Source organism: Hippocampus comes, unplaced genomic scaffold (assembly GCF_001891065.2).
Source record: "Hippocampus comes isolate QL1 unplaced genomic scaffold, H_comes_QL1_v1.1 scaffold99, whole genome shotgun sequence".
Lineage (NCBI taxonomy): Eukaryota > Metazoa > Chordata > Actinopteri > Syngnathiformes > Syngnathidae > Hippocampus > Hippocampus comes.
The window spans coordinates 1,016,790-1,032,405 of record NW_017805134.1 but is presented as its reverse complement, the minus strand read 5'-3'; the positions used below and the strand labels follow the sequence as shown (position 1 = coordinate 1,032,405).

At 39.9% G+C, this 15,616-nt stretch overlaps 1 long non-coding RNA gene across 1 annotated transcript in view; it reads right to left on the bottom strand.

Annotated features, from left to right (window-relative positions):
- Positions 1-15,616, bottom strand: part of LOC109513776 (uncharacterized) — a 57,524-nt gene that overhangs the window by 21,666 nt on the left and 20,242 nt on the right. Inside the window, exon 6 of the long non-coding RNA XR_002167855.1 lies at positions 10,892-10,966. This is a non-coding gene — a long non-coding RNA (uncharacterized LOC109513776). The remainder of the gene's footprint in view (positions 1-10,891; positions 10,967-15,616) is intronic.

The window sequence follows — 15,616 nt, the reverse complement described above, 5'->3', positions numbered from 1 at the left end:
AAACCTAACACTATTTTATTAGTTGTCCTGAAAGAACAGCGAGGAAAGTTCATTTTTAATCCTAGGTGACCTTAAGCTTCATGAGCAATGTCCCCAAAACAAGCTCCTGTCTTTCATCATCATCAACTTTTTTTTCTCTGCTGCATGCTTGGGTTTTGCATGGCTCTGGGCCAAGCATGACATTGCTAAACATCTGCTAACATGCTGGGAGAGTCGGCCGTCACATCTGCTACTCCACCTCTTTACGGGTGACCCTAAAGCTTAGCGGGTCGTCAACTCTGTCTGATTTGATTCCCCCCTCTAAGCCCCCGTGGTGCCAAGACACGCTGCGAGAGGCTGCACCTGAACATGGAGTGAGTGTCACATCCGCCTTTTTTCCTTGGATCTAAGAGACACGTTTATGTGACCAAAGGCTTCAGTATTGGGAGGGGGGAAAAAAATCAGGAGAAAGTTTTTTTTTAAGGGGACATATTGTGGAAATTTTACTTTTGAGTTTTTCCACACAACTAAGTTGGGTCTCTAGGCCAATCACAAGCAACTATAATTAACAAACGGACAATGCAAAATTGCCAGGCTTCTTTGCCTATGTGTAACCTTGAAGTTGGATGTTTTCAGATTTCATTTGATTTGATTTCACCTCTCTGTTAGTGACCATTGTGTGCATATTCCAAAGCAACCCACGTAACACAGACCATCAAGTGAAAAAAAAAAAAAGAAAAAAGAAAAAAAAAGTCCCTTTCCCAATAAAAGTACCCCAAAGGCTACAAGCCACACTATGGTTCACTGTTGTATTTGCCAAAGGAAGCGCACCCGGCCAGTGAGGGAATGGAAAAAAAATGATTTGTTTAGTGCACGTTTGCAGATATTTGACATGCTCGGGTATGTTTAGCCAATAGCCTCATCATAATGAAACAGCGAGGTGCCAGAAGAGTTGCAGAGGAGGCATCTTGTGCCCAAGGCAGTGTTAAATGATGCCCCTCTTTCACAGTCACACGCTCATTTCTCTTCATGTCACCGCCATCCCCTGTGGCCAGGGATGAGCATAGCTAATCAAAATATGCCTGACAGCAATTACACTCCAAATAAATCTCTCGCTCTGTTCTAGTCTCATCCATACTGTGACAGTTTCAACATTATCCCAACAAGGATCTCATTTTACGTCCAGAGTCCAGAGAACATACATTGACGTTTTCTGTGCGAAGAATCAATCATGTTACATTGACACTTTTTGTGAAAAAGCTAAAACCTTTCGTTATGATTTTTTGTTGGTTTTGGGGGGGAGGGGGGAGGGGCAGGCTTGTTTCCTCTCGGTTAGAACATTACTTTTTTTATTTTGGAGCAAAAAATTTCTCTTCTATTGATTCAGTCTGTGTTCAGTGTCCTTGGGAGCCAGCAGTGTTCCTCAGGGATGTGTCTCAAGCACAGTTGCCTTTTCTCTGAATGAAGATTTTGAATGCTTTGTATTTCAAGGTGTGGCACTTTTTACCATATTCTTTTTTTAAAATCTGAAATGTTTTAATACTGTGGAGATTTGTTTTTTCTTCTCTGATTAGAGAGAAGAAAAATCACATGAATCTAATGTGTCATAAAGAGACATATTTGACCATTTGAAACATGCTGTGAAGCTATTACCTGCATGATATATGACGCATGGTACAGGTGAAACTTATCAAGAAACAAACTGTTGTTTACTTCCAATTATATCCTCAGAACAACCTCAAAGCCGCCCCATTGTGTTTCACTATAGCCAACATCACTGACCTTGGACCAGCAGGAGCGCAAGAGTTCAAATTCAAAGTCGAAAAGCCACCCGACAACCTTTGCCATCATTGAGGGTCACGCTGGGTTTGCAATGATACTTTGATGTCAAATACAGTGTCACCCCTCTGACTGAGTCGCTCTGCTCTTACCTTCAACTATAATTAGCTTGTCACTCTCTATTTAGAGAGACATCAAGTACAGCCCAATCCGATAAATTAGGCAGTGAAATTACAGTGCAGAAGGCAGCTTTTATGAACTGGCACCGTCTTCCAGATTTGGGAGGTGGCAGTGTTTGTTTGGCTCTTCTTGATGTTGCTGCCAATTTTGGGTTCAATAGCCCCGCAATCCCACCCTCCACCCCGCCCCCAGCCTTCTTTTGAACAGCAGTCGCTCTAAAATGTGGCATGCCGAGTCAGATGCCACGCAATTAGGCACAACAAATCTTTTCTCATCTGGATCATTTCCATCATTTCCACAAAGGCGTCTATGATCTTTGCTTTATTGTCTGCTCTCATTTTACTGATTCGACTGTCCATGCTTGCGACGTATTTTTTTGTTTTGTTTTTATTACGGTGGCATTGATCCACTTTTACGGCTGCTTGGAGCCACAGGATATTTATTGTTAGTTATCTTCGCTGGGTGTTATTGAGATTTGTTTTGGTGATTTACGTGATTTGCCCAAGCAGTTGTGCAGATTTTGGAGTCAAGTTATATTGCATGGAAGAGAGACTCCAAGTTGTTGTTTCATTGTTTCTGTCTTTTCATTAGTGCTATGCCTCCTTTGAAGCTGAGTTGCACTGGTGAGGGCAATTAGAAAAAGAAGAAAATACTTTGGACCATTTGCATTCTGTATTAGGGGTAAGGTGCAAATGGGCAGACACAGCATCACCAGTATGTCATCAAACGTCCTTGTCCAAGACATCCTGGCAGGGTGGCTATAAATATTCATCAAATTTTTAAAAGGCTGAATGTGATTGCCTTTTGGCAAACTAGACTTTACTCCGCTCACATGTGTTAATTAGCAAGCAGTTCCACTTGGCCAACATAAATGTGTTGCTTTAAAGAAGCCTTTCCCAAACTTTTTTATGCCTGGCTTCAACTTTGACATTACAACCGATGACCGATTTTGCATGACATGCAAAATATCTGTCAATCAGATCTGTCTAAAGCAGGGGTGTCAAACTGATTTTAGTCACGGGCCACTTGGGAGTTACGGCTTCCCTCGGAGAGCCAGTGCAAAATCTAAACGTTATTTATTACCCATGACAATTTGACATTTTGGTACAGATTTCAGCAAGAATCATGATAATTGACACACATGATTTGCTCCCGCGGGCCACATAAAATGATGTGGGGGGCCAGATTTGGCCCCTGGGCCTTGACTTTGACACCTGTGGTCTAAAGGCTACCTGCACCAACGAGCATGTGAGTGTACTATCTTCCCGGTCTCTTATAGCCACCAGCCGCAAGGGCATTTAAATACAGACACCGATTTGTTCTGTGAATTCTGGTATCTGGGTAAGATGAATTTTCCGGGTGTAGGCAGATCAGGCTATAGCTAACTGCAAATGGGTCCAAATGTCCAAATGGGTAATAATACACACTTGCAGGATCTTTAAAGGAAAATGCATTTTTGATGTGTCTGTTTTGTGAAAAATATCACACATAATGTGCTTTTTACAATGGCCTTTTTACTGTGAACAGTCCAAAGCAAAATAATCACATTGTTGCTTTGATAGTTATGTCGGCGCTGGAGAAATTGCATTCCAACCACTTGAAGCATCCAAAGAAGGCTGTTTATTGCATATATTCTGAATGACATTGCTTTTATGGGTTTTGTCAAGAAAACTAAAACCAGCGGTGATAAATCTAAAATAATATGGACTGAAATGTTCTACTTGAGTAGGAAGAAAAAGCGAGTGGAATATCTGTGTTTGTTTGCAGTGCAACTGAGCCCATCATCGGTGATGGTCTCAATCGATGGCCCTTTCATTGATGATCTAAGTTGTCCCCGAGTAAGCACAATGCAGCCAACAATGCGTCGAGGCCTCACAGATGCAAAGTTTGCACTTCGGTCCATTAGAACGGAATGAAAGTAAAAAAAGCAATATACATCAAGTTGACACAAACAGATGGTTTTATTGTTTGCTGCAATTAATCACTTGCCGACGCAATTTACAACTAATGAGCGATCCATGTTGTACACACAGCTGATCAGAAATTGCCTTCTCACTTGGCTATTCATTCGCGGGCACAGCTGGAAATGGGGAATTTGGTGCACAAACATAATGTGGTGTAATTAAAAAGAAAAGTGACATTTTTTGGGGGTGGTTACCTTTACTTCATATGCATTGTACCTGATCCGTTTTGAAATTATAGACTTTTTGGGGGTGGGGAGTGGTGTTTTAGCGCATTTGTGTGTTGTGAGTATACGCTATATTAATTACAAAACTGACTAAATTGATAAAGAACAATTACAACACCTTGAAATAGGTTTTTAGCAGCAATACGTTCCTACAAAATGTTATTCATTTTATCACTTAGGATTTTGTTCATTGAGTTACAATGGTGTAATCATTAAACACCTATATATTTTTCATAATTTTCTGACCAAAAAAAAGTGCTGCAAAAATTCTACATTTATTTTGCAATAGTTTTCCAACTTTGTAGTTTTGACTTTTTGACTTTTTGTGTGCTTTTTTTAAAATTGTATTTACCTAACATTCACCATTCTTTTTTTTTTTTTTTTGTATAAAAATTGGATAGGGATTGCCATTCCAAAATATAATAAATGAATTTTACTCTGAATTATTCTACTGGAATAAATGATTTTTTTTTATGATATTGAGATGTACCTGGAGTACAATGATATTATTTAGACCCACACACAATAGTTAGATTTTTTTTTCTACTAGCCACACCCTTCAATAACAAGTACAAGTACAGGAAAGGGAATGTTTTTCCTTAAAACGTTTTGAATATTCTCAAATCCTGACATTATACGCGACTTTCAAAATGCCCCTCCGCCCCTCTCTCAAATATCATCTCCTGAGACCGCCCCCGAGTGAAATGTAGGCTAAATAACAGACACATTCATACAAATCCTCCTCCAAACATATCTAGAGTATTTTTAGACATATCCACTGACTGCGCCCGACGGCTCTCTCATCTCGGTGATTCAGTTAGTAGGAAATCTTTTTGCAGGGTGGGGGATAGCACCCTGCATTGATTCGGGGTAGCTATGATGCTGTTTTAGAGCGCCAGAGAGTTGGACTGGCATTGGGTGAGGAAATCTCAGTTCTGGGGTTTGTTTTTTTGTTGGCGGGAATAACCAAGCAGGAAAATGTTGTGCTACATCGGTTTGTGGCGAGGATGCGCATGTGTGTGTGTGTGTGTGTGTGTGTGTGTGTGTGTGTGTGTGTGTGTGTGTGTGTGTGTGCGTGTGTGTGTGTGTGTGTGTGTGTGTGTGTAAAAAGGACACTCTGATACTGCCTACCCTTATCTTTTTTAAATCAATAGGCCTCCTCACAACTGATGTAACTCTGGGCTGACTCAGCCTAATTATCCCCCGGACGACCTTTAAATCATACTGGCTGCTACAATTAAATAGGGATTGCTGAAAAGTATGACTGCAAATGAAGTGGGGATTTTTGGGGTGACACAATAGAAGCAGGGACCCACCAATGAGTATTATGCATCAAGAGTGACCAGCCTAGAAATATTGATGAAACATGTCATGCACTCAAATTTTCGGGGGTTGGTACAATGGCAAGGAACCAAGTTCCGGTTGTCATGGCTAGCAGTATGCTTTTGGCAGTATGTTAAACTGGTTCACTCATTAAACAGCCTCTCCCTTGTTCTTCAGATGGCGGCAAAGCAAAAAACGATGACTGGAAGGAAGTTGTGAATTGGGCGTTGAAAATGAACAATGGATTGGAATTTTCCTATTCAAGTCAGAACATGTCATATCATTTTTTGGTCAGCTGTATCTGCATGGACAGCGCACATGCGGGAAAGCTACATACACGGTGACTTATGTCAAGGCGGCACTGTGGTCGACTGGGTCGCAGAGGTGCAGGGTTCAATTCCGGCTCCGGAATTTGCACGATCTCCCCATGCCTGCGTGGGTTTGCTACGGGTACGCCGATTTGCTCCCGCATTCCAAAAAACATGCATGGCAGGTTAATGGAACATTCTAAATTGTAGACTGATAAATGGATGTCAAAACAAATAGCGAATGCGGATGGTTGGTGTGAGACTGAACTCTAATAATAATCTAGACTTATCCGCATCATTCCATTTCCTACAAAGAAGACCAAGTGTTGATGCACTTTCCTCCCAAAGAAATAGTGTATTTATTTGTTTCTTCCTTCTACCAACTAACAAGAATACTCATTATCCAGTGAGCTCACCCATTTGGCGTGTCGGGGGAAAAAAACAGTGGCAAAACCTTTTATTTATGTAGATATGTTGTGCAGTAACAAGCCTGCATTTTTTGCAAGTGAGAGTAAGTCAGTTATTTAGCCCAAAGCATCTCTCGATGCCTTCGCCTGACCTCAAGAGTTGCTCATACAAACTCTCCACTGGGAAAAGTTATTGTTGTTCTTCAGCCAGACAATTTCGTTTTCAAACTTTTGAGAGCACGCACACGCACACACACACACACACACACACACACACACACACACACACACACACACACACACACACACACACACACACACACGCGCGCGCGCGCGCGCAAAAACGCGCACACACTGTATGACCAACTATGCCTTAGTCATTTCAGGTCTGTAATTGTTTTGGAATCATTTGAAGAAGAAGTGTCAGTGAAGCTGCCAAAGTAAGAGAAAATGCACAATTGGTTTGACACAATGAAAATAATTTGACTCTGGAGAACATTAATTAGATCGCCCCGTGTTTTTTAGGTAAGCCAGAGTGAAAGTGAGTGTTTGCTCTCTGTCGTTTACACCACTGCGGGACACATTTCTATCATGAAACTCTCTCATTAATTTTCCTTTGGATACCTCGTTTTCAGATTTGACGGATGTCCCTTTTGCTGCTTCTCTTCACGTTGTAAAGGAGGGACAGGTGAATCGTGCGACCTGCAGATTGCTGCGAATCAAGTATTTAGACAAACGGAGATTTGGGGGGCCTGAAGAAGTCTTTGTATGCAAGGAGCGAGTGATGACATTTTACAAAGTTCATTTATCAAGAGACAAAGACAAACTCAGCTCATGCAAATAAAAGTTAATCTACCAAACATGCTGTTTTTTTTTTTTTTTGAAGCAATATAAAAGATTCATCGTTCCCTGTTTGTCCCTTACAGGTGTGATTTAAAAAGAAAAAAAAAATCTGATTGTTAAAAACTTCTGCGTATGTTTTGGCCAATTTTTTTCCTGCCTAAAACTGATTGATTGTAATTAATTTATCCCAAAGACAATTTCAATTGGTTTAATTAATTGTATTTTAATTTAATTAAGAGCGAATGAGCATGCATTGTTCTTTTGATCATCACCGACTAATTTACATATTTTAGAAAGAGATTTGAGCTTGAAACGAGGACGATATCAAGCGCCAATAAAAATGTTGGTGTGTCGTATTCTTTTTCTGTTTGAGATTAATTAGTAGAAAGAGGAATGGAATGCAGAACAAATTAGATGCTAATGTCTCAAAAACAAAATGTATGATATTTTGGAAGAAAAGAAAAATTTTAAATGAGTGAGCGCCATTCCAGAAAGAAGGCGGAGAATAGTTGATCATTTATCGTGGGCTAAACACATTGACAGTCGTAAATAAAAAGTCTTTTGATAATAATAAAATGCTTTAAATTTCGTAACTGCCTTGCGATTGGCTGGCAACCAGTTCAGGGTGTACCCCGCCTAGATTAGAAAATGGATGGATGGAGGGATTTTGTACCTACCTAATTTTGTATTAGGTAAATGTCATTAGAGTTTCGTGTGAACAATAAGTGCTGAAGTTTTGTTGCAATGGTTGTTATGAGGTGTTTTTGTCATTTTTGTGGTTTGATTTGAATGTGTTTTTGTTTTTGTAATGGTCTACTCGCGGCGTCAAGATGACAACGGTGGATTTGGACTCCATGATGAATAGTGATGGACTCAGCCAAAGCTAATGGCGCTCCGAATAAAGGAAAAATTCAAATTGCTGAGACTGTTGGATTTGTGCGAGACCTAACAGCAAACATCGCACTTAAGGAAAATTGGTATAAAACAACAAAAGCTCATTTGACGACTTTTTTCTTTGAAATGACTTTTGATGCCATTTGACTGTCTTTTGCTTTTTCAGCGTGCTCGCAGTTCTTCTCGGTATAATGCCATTGTGGCAGAAAAAAAAAGCAGATTGTAGGAGGGGAGTCTGGTCGACAATGTTTAAGCTTGCTGGTGAAGCCCTTTGAACGCCTCAAGTTTAATGAGGTAACATAATCCTTTAAGATCACATAATCCTTTATTTGTCCTGCAGTGGGGGGAATTGCTCTTATTAATAAAACTCCTTCCTTTGACCTTTCCATGCGGACTCAACACAACAACAGACGCTGATCCAGCTCCTTCATCCATTAAGAGTCGGCCATTTGAGGTAGCAATATTCAAAAGAAAAATCAATGCGTTGCCACGGCGACAATCTATGTAGCTCCACTGCCTCTTCAGCCAACAACACATTGGTTTTTTTTTGTTTTGTTTTTTGTTTTGGTTTTTTTCATTTGTGATCCTTTGAGTTCCTCAGCCTCTCCAACATGTATGCTTCTTTTTTTCTTTCTTTTTTTTTTTCATGCTCAAAAGTAATTCCCAAAGGTTTTAATTAGAAAATGTTGGTGGATCGGGGCGTATTCACTTTAATAGAACAGAGCGATCCCCTGAGCCTTGTTGGAGGGTATTGCCGAAAGGCTTGCACTTTTTCCTCGGCAGCATCGGGGTTAATTGTGTTCACTTCAGCTTTAGCCGGCAAGTACCGTGTGGTAAAAAAATGGCTTTATTGCGATGTTGGCAAGTGTGCACGTGTTTCTGCTAAGAAAAAAATAAAAATAAAAAAAGCCCCCAATCAGGTGGATGCATCCGCAGCGCAGCACATCGGTTGTGTAATTACAGGCATGCAGAAGGGGCAACAGTTCATTAACATTCGAAACATTTTTGCAATTATATTTTAAATAATTTATCATTCTTGTAAAAATTTATTAATGATTGAAATTCATTATAGATTATTTCATAGTGAGGTGTGTGCGGTCCATTCATGACCACATAACTGTTAATTTCCCTATAAAAGGCTACTTTATATTTCAAAACTATGAAGTTGTTCAGGTTACGCACACTGAAAATATTACTTACAATGTAGAATTCTGCCTCATTATGCCTGTTTGAACTATCAGCCCTTTGTCATCTTGCCGAAAGTGGAGGATGACTTCAGCATTTGTTCGGCTGTACTCGGCTGACTTCATCAGCAATTTCCATTACTGGTGATGAAATAGCAAATAAACTCTCCCCACTTCCTTCTCAATTCTATTAATTTTTAAATAATTTTTTTCCATTTAAATGAGTCAAATGAGATGTTGTGGATTGTTCGCCCTTGTTGTATTGTATTGTTGTATATTTATTATGTGATCTATTAAGTCTGCCTGTTAAAAAAACACACACACACACACACACACACACACACACACACACACGCACACACACACACTACACTTCACTAATTATAACAGAAATGGAAAAGTTTCTTGAAAGGATTCTCCAAATAAATTGTGACAAAGCTTATTGATTGGTGTACGCCTTCCCTAGCAGATGTCTGCTCCCACCCCCTGCCCCCCCCATCCCCGGAACCATCAATATTCATTCCGAGTCCTGTTTTGACCACACTCCCACTGCATTTGAGCCATCCTATCCTCTCGAGCCATTTTCTCATGATATTCGTCTCTTGTTTTGTGGCAGACAAAAAAAAAAAAAAAATCACTGTCTGGTTTATAGCAGTTTTTATGCGTGTGAGTGCAGTGAGAGTGAGCCAACACTTTAAAAGTGGCAGGCTCTAAAAGCAAAAACAATAAGATGAAAGGCATTAAAAACATTGGGCAGAGCCTGAACTAAATCTCCACGGTTTCCTGAGCAGGTGGAACATCATCCACGTGACACGTAGTCATTTGATTGTTCACTTTAAAAAAAAAAAAAAAAAAAAAAAAAACGCCTTGTGCAAATGAAACATTGCAATGGAGGTTTCAAATGGGTTACTGGGAGAGGACACGATGAAATCAAGTACTCAGATTTTCATATAAGCCTACAAAAGTGCAGAGTCGTATCTTTTTTAGGATTAAAAATGCTTCTCTTTTGGGGCTGATGTCATCAAAAGATACAGCCATCTTGGAAATGAGACAGCCAGGACTCTGGAATCCAATCGTTAGTCTATTTGGGTACAGTCTTGTGGATTTCACTGCTACATTTTAAACAGCACCCTCGGAAAAACACATCATTGCACAATCGGGAGTCTTGCCACTGGGGTGCTGTTCGTCCCCGAGATTCTGCCTGCCACTTGGCTTACGACGTGGGAACATGTGTGTACCTTTTCGGCCCTGGGAGTCTAATACCGCAACCGTGCTGATTGGGTACATTAATGTTGATTGATTATCACTGCAGTGTGAGCTTGCGAGGTTCTGCTTTTGTACCCTCGACGTGTACAGCTTGGGCTCACACCTGCTCGCTCATTTCCATGACAGGAAACAGTGGAAACAGTTATCGTGGAGTCCATTAATTAGCCTCCGAAAGCTTGGACACATACCGGTACATATGTGGCCATGCACCGTGTGCAATCATTTTCTTTACAGTACAATAATTAGGCCTCTGGGGTATATGGTTATGAATTATGGCTGAAAGTACATATTCAGTTCTTACGAGCACATACTGGAAATATATACTGTATATATTAAAAATGACAGCCATTATTATAATTTATGTAGAATGACATGCTGGCTTTAGACACATGATTTGTACAGCTCCTTTTTTGGTACTGGAAATAATACAAACAGTTATCTTGGCGTCCAAAACTCGGCTAGATTAGTTCACAAAGGACAACTTAAGTGCGTAGATTTGGGATCAATTACCAGGAAAAAAAAGAAAGTCTTTCGTCCTACCTTTTGGCTTTTCACTGGCGAGGTACCATCGAATGTGTCTCCTAGATATTTGATTCTTAAAGCTTGGAAGCATACCTGGAAAAAGTAACCATAAGTTAACTTGGGAGTCCAACAGTATGAGTATTGGTTGGTTTGTTGGCCTGACGAGAAAGCACGTTACATAATTTGCATGTGTGAAACTTAAAAAGTAGCGAGCGCCGAAGCAGAAAGCTCATCTAAGAGAATAGTTAGTGTGCATCTCAGGCTTCCCACACAGGAGCAGAAGCCGAGAAACAATGGATGGCCGAGTCGAGACTTCCCGCGGTGCCATAAAAACCACATGAGCAGAACTGAACACTGACAATAAAGAAATAAAAATGGAATTGATGGGAGTGCTTTAACATTTCTTATCCCATTGACAGATTATTTCCACAAAAAAAACCAAAAAAAAACAGGTCAACAAAGGGAAGCGCCCCTGCTTGGCTCTTGGACTGATTGGATTGAAAGTGAAGGCTGTTTAAGCGTTTGTCAGGAGCGGAACGGGTAATGTCACTGTCCGACATATTGCAGATGCCCGAAAAGACACCGGCTCCACGTGCGGATTCCTATAATCTAAGTCATTATGAGACATAAATGAAAAGAAAGTGCAACCACCTCAAACGAACAAAGTGATTTCACAGATCACTGATGCCCTTTTCTGGCGACGGCAAATTAATGACAGCGGCATCATTTTAATATATATATTTTTTTCCCTCCCTCTAGTCCTCCTGAGCGCAATTGCACAGAGCATAAGGGCTTCGCCATCAACAAGGTGAAATCGTTTTCCTGCCTTTGGATGGGAAGTAAAGTGGATGGGGGAATTGATAATGGGATTCAGTTAATTGTAAATTAACAGAACCTTGTTAATAGGATTCTGTTAATTAATCAATAAGGAAATAAATCTTAAATTAACTCCCCTTTTCTCCACACCCCCACACCCGCCAACCCCTTTTGCAGCGCCTGTCGAACGATGTCGCGGGATAATTACCAGCCGGCTTTAATTGCTAAGAATTTAATCTGTAGCTCATCATTAATCAAAATGACCATCATGGAGGCAGATTGGCTTCACGCTCACGTCTTCATCGGCAGGTAGACTTACTAAAATAGAAGCAAATAAACAAAGGATCTGTGATGAGAATGACAAAACGACCATGCAATATAATAATGGTGTTTTCTATTTTTCTAGTGAAGCCTTTTATTTCAAACATGGAAACATTTTGGAAAGTAATTAAGTGAAGACAGGCGGGGGGAAATTAGCTTAATTCATGTCAATACATCTCCCATAGTCACCAAATTAAAGGATTTTTTTTTTTTAAATCATCAAGTGAAATGGTTAGCAAAAGTATAAAACTTGCCCTTCTGTGATATAAGTGCAGCTCTGTTTTGTAAACTGAATCGAGGGCCATCATTACATTTGTATTTTGTTGCTTTTGGAGTAAATACATATGTTATGCTAGTTGTTCTCGCTCTCCTGATTTAATTATAGACGAGAGCTGGTGCCTGAGGGACACAATTGAGTCGTGAGTCAAAATGGCTGTCGTCATATGGGGAAAAGTTCTCATTTATCTCTTTCCCGCTTCGCAATTCTTTGTCGGATTTCTTTTTTCACAGTAAATAATAAAAAACAAAGCTAGACCCTAGGATATTATCATAAGTGGATGCTAGCATATCACGAGTTTGCTTGCTAGCTAACTAGCTAACTATCGAATACAGACATAGACGATAGAGACGTAAAATATAAATAAACTCCGCCTTGGGTGTGGTCCTGAACAGTAAACCAATTCAAGTCAGTGGACTAAACTTCATATAGTGACTTAATGTCTCTCATTATTGTCACAATTTTTATTTCATGTCTATGGATTTGAACGATATATCAATGACCAAATATACAACAGGCTTAATACAATTAAAAACCTTTGTGTCTCCTTCAATATCTTTTGCGCCTCCTGAAGCACTGCACAAGACAAAAAGTAGCTAGACCCACGCAAATTAGCCTAGCCTTGTATACGTAGCCTATTAGACGGACGGGTTGACTGAATAATATTTAGTGAACTCTCGCTTGCTAACCAAGTACGCAAGGGGAATAGAAGAGCTATATCTCAACTACACATCTAAATAAATTCTGCACCCCAAAAAACGCTTTAAACCTGCTTGAGAATGAAAAGATTTTTACTTGTCTGATCAACACCGGGGGGTGCTGTATGGCATGTCTTTAATGAGTCATTTTGTTGTTGTTCTTCTTCTCTTAAAGTCATTATGCGAGGAATACTGTATATAAAGTACTGGGCATGACCCCCCAGTTTCCAATCCAGTGGACCTTAAAAGTGGATTGTAAAAATGACTGCGAGCTTCGAGTGTCGTTTGGATTACTTTGCTCCATCAATACACGAGAGCTAATTCCTAAAGACACGCTTTTAGGATGTTATTGAAGAGGCAATCGGAATCCACATGAATTCCTGCAAGTGATGCACTATCCATTATCCCGCGGCTCGGGCTAACTCTGTGAATCTGCATCAATACAGTCGAACGTCGCTTTGCAACAGTTGCAAGGCGTGAAATTTAAACGGCGTTCTCATCTCACCGCGACGGCCCGAGCCCTCGGTGCTCTCGCTTCTGTTGCCAGGCTGCCAGTTTGAATAAGCCTTTTATTTTACACCAGCACAGACAATACGGAGGTGTGAGGAGCGGACGTTTGGCCCCTTGTGTAATATTAGGTGAAACTATAAAAGAATAAACGTGTGATCACAGTATAAAAAAAAAAAAAAAATCAATTTTGATTGGAAGCTGTCAGACAGGTATTGATTTCAAGGGGACATATGATGTCAAATTGAATTTTTAATGGCTTTTGTACAAATACTTGGATGTCTGAAATATCTACACGCCCATTAAGTGTGAAATTGAACAAAGACACACACAACTCTAATGAAGACAAGCGCCATACTGTCAAAGATGGAATGGATAAATTGAGAAGGAGTGCATATTCAGTATGTTTTTCATCGGCCCCAAACCTGTCCCACCACTGTAGAAAGTGTTTTGCCAGTCACCTAGAGGGTTGACTGTGTGTGTATGTGTGTATGTGTGTATGTGTGTGTGTGTTTTGCCCCAAAAGTTTTGTCTAACAAGAGTTCCGATGACAGCTGGGCCTCCTGCGGGAATTCCACTTGGAAGCCGCAGGCTTATTGAAAGTCCTCCCGGGAGAGGGAGACGTGGAGGGCACACACTGTCGCCCAATTCAATGTGGAAAAATTGGCTTTTTTTTTTTTTTTTTTAAATGCAATGTAAAGCAGATTTCTGCTGAAATTTAATGGCTGTTTCCCCACCGCCGTGCATGCTGGGTTTTGATTCTGGTGCATGATAAATTGATTTGTGAGCATTTTGTTTTGGTTACTTCATTCAGTTACAGTACCAGATACAGTATATAGTTCATTTAGTTAAGTTTTAATTGCTTGTACAGTAAAAAAGATGGTGCTGTTACAAGGCAGATCATTTGTGTCATATATAATATCAATAATAATTTAAAAAGGGTGCGATGGCAGTGGATTGGTTAGCACGTCGGCCTCGCAGTGCAGAGGTACACGTTTTAAGAGAGGGGATGGACAGTTTTTCATTCACACTAATGTCTGAAATAAACAAGTTAGCATATTAAAAGGTGAGTGGTATCTTCTGATGTGAAAGTTAGTTAAATTAATGGTTTCAGTCTGAGCGTAAATTTACACATAAACTGACACTTGCTGGTGATCAAAACGTCACTCAACTTCACGATGGACTGTAAAGTCAATACGATTTGACATGTTGGATGCAATGAGCATTATAATTCAGGCATCATAAGTCAGGTACCCTTAACCCAAAATGAATGTCTCCGTGAGGAATCCATGTAAATCTAATAAGAAACAGCTCAGCCCCTAGAAACATGTTTATGATGTTTGTGCAAGCCGTAGCATGATTAAAAAAAATTTCAAGGCTCATATACTTGCCCTCATTTCTGTTACCACAGCCTGTATACTGTGCATGTACACAGATGTACATAACAGGTTTGTGGGTCAACACTCTACGCAAGTGATAAAGAATAACGGCTTTTTCAAAAACATCCATGAAGTAGTAACTACAGTTCGTTAATTCATCAATGGGTTAATTAATTTGTTTCGAGTAATCAGTGGTCAGAAGTAATTATCTAGTCAATTAGTGTTGGTTTTAGAAATGGTTGGCTTTGTGAATGGCACTTAGTAAGCAGTAGTAACCAGCCGCCTTCATTTTCAGTAGTAAATTAGCAATAGGTTCATTGATACAAGTTAGTTCATTTTTTAGCAGGAATTTGTAGTTAATAGTCACTGAAAGTTTGTTAGCTAGCATTGTTTGTTCATTCGTAGCAGTCATTGGTAGTTAGTTTGTATGTTAGCCGAATTGGTAATAGTGTGGTTAGTTTGGTGTATACTAGCTTTGTCAATAGTAGTTTGTAGTTAAAAATTAGCTTTGTTAGTAGTGCGGGTAGATGAACAGTTAGCTTTGTTAGTTTATAGTAGGCAGGTGTAGAACCAGTTAGATAGTTTCATTTGTAGTACTCTGTAAGATAGTTTTGTTAGTTTCATTTGTCGTACTGAACTGTACTTTATAATATTCTGTGGTAATTAGTTTATGCTTAGCCAGCTAGCTATTTTCGTAATTAGTAAGATCCACAGTTAGCTTTGTTAGTCAGAGGTAGTAGTCAGC